The sequence below is a fragment of the Capsicum annuum genome, chromosome 12 (assembly GCF_002878395.1).
Source record: "Capsicum annuum cultivar UCD-10X-F1 chromosome 12, UCD10Xv1.1, whole genome shotgun sequence".
In the NCBI taxonomy this organism is placed as follows: Eukaryota; Viridiplantae; Streptophyta; class Magnoliopsida; order Solanales; family Solanaceae; genus Capsicum; species Capsicum annuum.
The window spans coordinates 209,272,083-209,279,716 of NC_061122.1; the positions used below are offsets into that span (position 1 = coordinate 209,272,083).

Sequence of the window (7,634 nt, forward strand, 5' to 3'; positions counted from 1 at the left end):
CTATTTTTTTTTCAACAATGTTATTATTTAAGATTATGTATAAACAATATTCTATTATACTACTTCTGAATAATTGCTACATACATAATTCACTCCTACTAAAATTGATGAATGTATATATGAATATACTTACAAAGGTTAGTCCATAGTACTAGCACAAAAATTTGATGTACAAAATAATTCCTTAAATCTTAAAACTAAATACTTGTGAAAAAATATGTTGCTGCTTAATAAAAAAAATATAAACATTAAGAAATACAGGCTCATAAACTATAATCTTATAGTAGCCAAATAACAAATCATCTTCGAAGAACTTGTTTGTTAAATAATGGAGTGTCTTGCCAATCATGATATAGGTCAACTCGTGTTCATCCTACAAAAGAAGATAAGAAAATTGCATTTTAATAAAAGACAACTATAAAGCACACATGTAGATTAAAATAGAAAAAAATTAGATGCTAATGAATTATTTAACAATAACATTATAACCAAGCTAAAACCAAGAAATCATTGTATCAGACTATGCATCATGAGAAATAAGAAGAGAGTTAACTACTGACTAGAAATAGGGCATATAGTTATAAAATCATATTAGCTATTCCTTCATTCTCTTTTACTTTCTTTTCTCCTATGTACAAATACTTTTTACACAAGATTTGAGTGTTTCTAATACAATACAACATAATAAATTTCTACAAGTGTGGGGTATGGGAAGCTAAGGGTAAAGTGTACACAAACTTTATCCTTACCTTATGCATATAGAGAGGTTGTTTTCAATAGATCCTCAATTATTTATATAACCTTACCATTCTCAAAAACAAAAACAAAAAAAGAGAATCCAAGTGACAACAATACCACATCCCCAACCTCCTCCAAATAAAGACCACTACTGCGTATAGTGAATTTTACAGTCTAGTCTATGTCTATTACTGCACTCTCTTTATTATTATTATTATTATTATTAATATTATTATTATTATTATTATTATTATTATTATTATTATTTTATTCCAAAATGTCAAAGGAAAAGCATAATAAAGTATCAATAACACTAACTAGTTGTACATAATCTCTTTTTTTCTTGACCTATTATTTCTATTCCAACTCAATAAAAAGTACATCAATCTTAAAGAAGAATAACCAATGTTAAGAAGAAGAATACCTTTTGGAGCATCAGTATCAAAGTACCAATAATTGAAATCTACAGTTAGCGCAAAGGTATTGTTTGGATTAAGAACCTGGTAAAAGAAATAAAAATATATCAATGATAATAATGTTTGATTTGTGATTCAAGTGCTACTCATGCATTTCATTTTACTTGACTCATCTACTAAACATAGATAATTTAAGTAGAAGGGACTAAGATTTGCCCAGGGAATAATACTTAAAAAAAATTGTTTAATCTATGCTGATTTTAACTAAGAAAATGGAATCAATCAACAACCCTCAATCCCAAACTAGCTGATATATGAATCTTCTATATGTTCACTCTAATTTGACAGTCATTGTTATTACGAATTTGATATTTTTGGGTGAATATTGAAGAGAGAGTGATAAATCATAACAGTAATTCATAAGGAAAAACATACTTGGCTCAAAAAACTCTCTATTTTGTATATGATATACTGACTCTACAAAAACAAATTTTCAAAATAAAAAATTGAGATATAAAAAAAATAAAGGAAAGTTTACATTGCTAGCTAACAATTTCAAAGTTCACAAATAGAATTCAAGTAAGCAAGTGAAAACAAAAATAAATGAACTCAATGAGTACAATAAACATGTAGAATGTCATAATCTTCATAAAAGTAACCTAAAATCAACTTGAACCCTTGTGGTATAACTTTTGATTCTTAACTAAACAAGTGGAATCAATTAAGTAAGCCTCAACCCAAACCAAACCAGCATACACAATTTTGAACCGATTACATATTTCACTTTATTCAGGCATCCATCATAACAGAATTCAATATAAACCAATTGGTATTTCATATGGATATAGTTTCAATAAGTAGAGAAAAAATGAAAAGGAACACAAAATTACTAAATGCAATGTACTTAAAGAATATCATACCCTTCGGAGGCATCATGAAACCAATGTGAATTTCTTTAAATCACTAAAATCTGAATGCAACATAGATAAATTAAGAAATGTGAAAAAATTACCAAGCTAACTCCAACAACAAAAAAGGAGATAGGGGAAGGTTAGCATTTCTGTTATCAATAGGCGTAGCAGCTCAATAACCTTAAAGAGGCATAACACCATAAATAACAGAGACATTAATATCGAAATTCTCAAAACCACCAAGCCATGACCAAACATCATCTTTGAATTTAGCCCCTCTATCCTAAGCTTTCAAAGAAAAACAAACAGTGCCGCATGATATCAGAATGATTTTCTCACAATGTTCTCTAAAAGAATTCAACTTTGATGACTCATCCCCTGATGACCCTTCATCAGATCTCCTAGAAATGTATGTGGGCGTTGTGCTTTAAGTGTATCCCTCTCAATCATCCTTGAGGATGACAGCAATGAAAATTATACTTTTAATATTAAATTAACAATAATAACATACCGATGTAATTTCTCAACTAGCGAGGGTAGAATATACATAGACCTTACCTGGACCTTAGAGGTGAGGTAAGGAGGCTACACCAGATAGAACACCGCCTCAAGGTACTTTTAACATTATCAATAACCAAAACTAAAATAAAAAAACAAATAGATCCAGCAAGGGTCCTGATCCATACCCCCAACCCCCTCTCCCCTCACCCACATCCCAACACTAAAATTTCAAGAATAGAAACTTTTTATCTCATACACAACTATAGTTCCTATATCTAATATAGAAATATGAATCCTTAAGTTCTTAACCATATGAATAAACCTAACATTCATCTCTAGCCAAACATTATAACCCACATAGAAAATTACTAGGATTAACAAGGAAATAATTAATCACAGAAAGAACCAAAATAAAAGAAAATGACAACAACTGAAAAATAGATACAAAATTAAAAGGTGTGAAAGAATTATTTGCCCACATGAGTTCGACTTATTACTACAAATTTGAATGGATGGTATAAAAAATTAATTGAAAGTGATCTTTCAGAAGCAATTGAAATTAGAACGGATGAAACTTACCAATTGAAGCCTTAATTTCTTTTGTGGGAAGACAGACAAGTCATTGAAAGCTCTAATTGGCATGCTGATGGAATTTTGAAGGAGAAGTAAAAGAAAAAACCTAAATTGAATGAAATTAAGGAAGGGAGATGGAGTAAAAAGGTAAAAAATGAGGAAAATTTTTCTCGCTTCTACTTGTGCTAAAATTTGAGAGAGGCTAGTTATTTTATTTTTACTAGCCAAAAATAAATAAAATTGTGAGAAATTTAAATATTTTAGCAACAACCAAAAATACTTTTAGAAACAATAAAAATATATTATTTCAAGCATATTTATATTTTAAATTATTTTTAATAATCCATGATAGTTCGCAACGAGATTAAAAGATTTGGCAAGAAGAAAAAGTTAGGTGTTAAAAGTTTCATTCTATGCCAATAATAAAATTAAGTTGTTGCCAATTATTAATTTTCACAATAATATTTTGCTTGTTGGCAAAAAGTTGTTGCAAATTCTATACTTTCTTGTAGTCTCTGGTAAAACGAGAACAACTTTTTATCTCGATATCAGATTAAGGCAAAATTGGTATTGTTGAGAAGCTAATTCAATTATATATCTGTTGATGGGTCATAAACTCAAAAATTCTTAGTGAAATAAAAGATATACTCATTTGAAGTTGACTATAGCAACATCATATAATGCCCCCTAAAATCATCTTCCTATTTGAGCCTTAGAGCGTATTTGGTAAAGTGAAAAATCTGAATCTAAATGTTTTAAAAATATCTTCCCAAGTATGAAATACTTTGAATTGTGTGGGAATCTATTTTAAAATGAATTAATATCATATAGGTCCCCTAACTCAAGGACGAGTTGAAAGATTTCCTACCGTTCAAGTTTTAGTGAGCATCAAAACTTTGGTCAACTTCAATCGATCATAATTCTTTGTATATATCAAATTATAGGACCTACTATATATCAAATGAAATATCATTGAATTATGTTTCTAACGATACAAATTTTGTCAAAAACCAATATCGGAGCAAAGATTTATGCCCATTTTACTCCAGCATGTCAGGCTGAGAAACAGAGTGATGACATTCGTGATAAGCTGTCACAAGCGTGATGACCTACAACCAATGTCATCATCCCTGGGAAGATTTCTACCTCTGGTGACGACAGTTTGGGACAAGCCATCACGTCCGTGATGGCCTATAACCAATGTCATCAACCTTAAATAAAAACTCAAAATTTCACCCTTTTGTGATGATATTTCGTGATGACTTATCACCAACTTGACGGCTTATCACGGATGTCATTAGCTATTTTTTCAGAAATTTAAGGATGTTTTTCAAAGGGTATTTTGGTATTTTTCCACCTTTTGGAGGTCTCTATAAATATGAGGAACCCCATCCAAACCCTAATTCCTTTATCTACTCTTCCAATTCTTCTAAGAGAAAATATCTAGGGTTTCAATTCAAGAACCCTAATCATCCAAAAATTCATCCATAATTCTTCAAGATTTATTCAAGAATCAAGTTCCTCATAGTGTGAGATTCGAGAATTATTTATTACAAGTGCATATAGAGTCTCAAGCATTAGAATTCATCCAATTTCAAAGATTAAGGTATGTAGATATTGATTCTTGGGTCCTTTTCATCCAAGAAGCTCAAGAACCCTTTTCAAAACTCAAAGAGTTTCATGTTTTTGAGTTTTTAATGATTTTTATGAGTTGAAATTGATGTTACATGTGTTGTTGAGTTTTGATTCATGTTTGTTTACAAGATTCATGAGCCTTGACCCTAGTAGGTGGAATCCATGTGATATTTTTGATGAATGTTCCTTATGTTGCTTTCTATTGATGTGTTCATGTCAAATGGGTGTAGAAATAGTGGAATAAGAGGCATGTTCCCCCTAGGTTCGATAAAGAGCTTAGGTGAAGCATAAGGGCCATTGTAGCATGTTGAAGATGCAACCCCGTATTGTGAGTTAGTTTATGCATGCCTAATGTTTGATAAAATACCCAAGTGAATGAATTATCCATGATAGTAGGAAATCCCCAAATAAGTCTGAACCCGTGCATGCCTAGTGTTTATTGAAGGACCTTAGTAAATAAGTGGAGATGTGATAGTAGTAAATTTCCCAATTATATGCTCTTGATATATGCTAAGTTTTTAATACATGCCAAGTGGTTAGAAAGTAAGTTATCACATGATAGTATGAACTTTCCCCAAGCCATGTGATATCCAAACACATGTCAAGACTGATTTAGGTATGAAAGAGTTAAGGTAAAACCTTGTTGAATGGAGTACGATCTAGTAGCATGTTTCCCCTACGTTATTATATGATTGTGATTCAGAGATGCTTAAAGTGACCCCTTAGTGATTGTGATGATGAATAGATGTTTGTGATCCTTAAGTGCTTGAGGTGATGTCTTAATGACTATGAGATCTTTAATGATTGTGATGATAAACAAATGCTTGTGATGATGAACGAATGCTTGTGATAATGAATGAATGATTGTGGTGATGACTAGTCAAGAATGATTATGCTTAAATTTTATGTTATCGAGTCCTGGGGGTATTTGTACCCAACAATAGAGTTGTTTTCTAGAGCCCGTGTAAGTTTCTCGATAATTCCAGTCAAACCATGATTCTCAGAACTCAGTGAACTATAGAACTCTAAATCCTCAGACAAGTGCAGAACTTAAGAAAGCTCAGTAATCTCAGTTATCTCTGTAATCTCTATATTGCTAGTAATCTAGCCTCAGTCCTGTAATCATCTCAGATCTAATAGTATTCAAGTGATTCAATTCTAATCTGAGAAGCGATCTGAGTAACCTATTCAAGATCTGTGTCGTCAGTTAGATACCATGATTTGATACCTTTTCTGTCAGATATGGAACTAAGTAATCTCAGCGTAACTCAGTCATATATTTTAAGAAACATGATCAGTATCAGATTTAGTTCAGTTATGTTCAGTTAAGATTTCAGTTTAGAGTCTTTCAGTTGGGAGAAGAAACTAGCACTGAGCGAGGGAAGGGATAATGGCTCCCCTTTAGAGAGGTCAAGTCGTTAGGAGCAACCCCTGAACTCCAGAACTGCATAGCCAGCATAGGATGCAGTAGTCCTCGTTAGTAGAGATTGTCAGCGTCAGAAAGGTTTGACTATTATATTACCTTAGGACAACTTCATACGAGGGTCACCCGTCAAAGAGGCTTGAAAAGAGAGGTCTTTACCTGTGGCACGTTATTGACACCCTTTCAGCTGGGGTTACAAGTTGGATCCCACCTATGGTAGGTTGGGGTATGTCAGTTAAGTAACTACTTCCCACAGTTGCAGTTTCAGTATCAATCTTCAGAAATCAGGACTGTGTGGTACAGTCGTCTATCTCTGTGAGAAACTCAGATAGTTCCATTGATTCATGGACCATCCCATCAAATAGGCTTGGTCTTATATACAAATTGTTATTATGATAGCTAGAGATCTCCTATCAGAGAGGCTTGATCTCAGTCTCAGACCATGTTAAGTATTCTTATTGGCATATCTAGAGATCTCCTATCAAATAGGCTTGATCTCCATCTCAGCTTCTATTGAGTATTGTTGGTGTCAGATTCGGACATGTTCATACTTCTTATCATTGATAATCACTTTCGGAATAATCTATTAGAAAAGTTGATCTCTAATTCTGTCAGTCGAAAGTAGTAAGCTTAGAATTCAGTCCTTAATGTACGTACATCCAGACTCTCACTTATCAGTATCAGATAAGTTAGTGATTCAGTATCTCAGTGTCAGTGGTGAGTTCAGTCTGCAGTAAAGTGGTATCCAATTTTTAGTATCTAAAGTTGCGATGATTGTGTTCATGGTTTGTGCATTCATATATGTGTTCTCATGCGGCATCTTCATGATTATTTAGTTTAGATATTGTGCATGCATGAGCCCTTGCATTAGCTTACCTCGTCTATATACTTGGTACATTCCTGTAATGACGCATTTGTGCTATGGCTTTTTATTTGACACCATAGGTTCAGAGGCACAGGATCCAGAGTATCCTCAGCAGTTCAGTCCCAGTTAGCAGCAGTAGTGAGTCCTCTTCTTTTGAGGAAGAATTTCTATTTACTATTATTGCTTCAGTCTTTGTTTATTTTCAGTTGATGGAGTTAGTTGGGGACCTGTCCCATCAACTCTGCAGTTCAGATAATTTAGAGGCTTTTTAGACGGATGTAATAGTATTCAATTTTCTGTATTATGAGTATTCATAGATGTGTTGAACCTTATGGCTAGTTTCTGCATTTATTTTAGATGTTATGCAGTGTAAAGATACACATATCAGTAAAGGGTTAGCTTATGGTCCTTCAGGGTCATAAGCACCGTGTGACGTCTCGGGATGGGATCTCGGGGCGTTACACATCCTCCTCAAGAACTTAATCGGTAAGGAATATTTTGATTCGTCTAATAGGTAGGATGTATTTGAGGCCTTAATACACATCAAACTCGATCATAAAACTACATAGGCA

The 7,634-nt window shown here is 32.8% G+C and overlaps 1 long non-coding RNA gene across 1 annotated transcript; it reads right to left on the bottom strand.

Moving 5' to 3' along the window:
• Window positions 1–214: 214 nt before the first annotated feature.
• Window positions 215–3,317, bottom strand: LOC107850190. The gene is made up of 3 exons (XR_001668503.2): window positions 3,146–3,317; window positions 1,163–1,238; window positions 215–373 (listed from the first exon to the last, which is right to left on the bottom strand). It is a non-coding gene; the product is annotated as an uncharacterized LOC107850190 (long non-coding RNA).
• Between the last annotated feature and the right edge of the window lie 4,317 nt (window positions 3,318–7,634).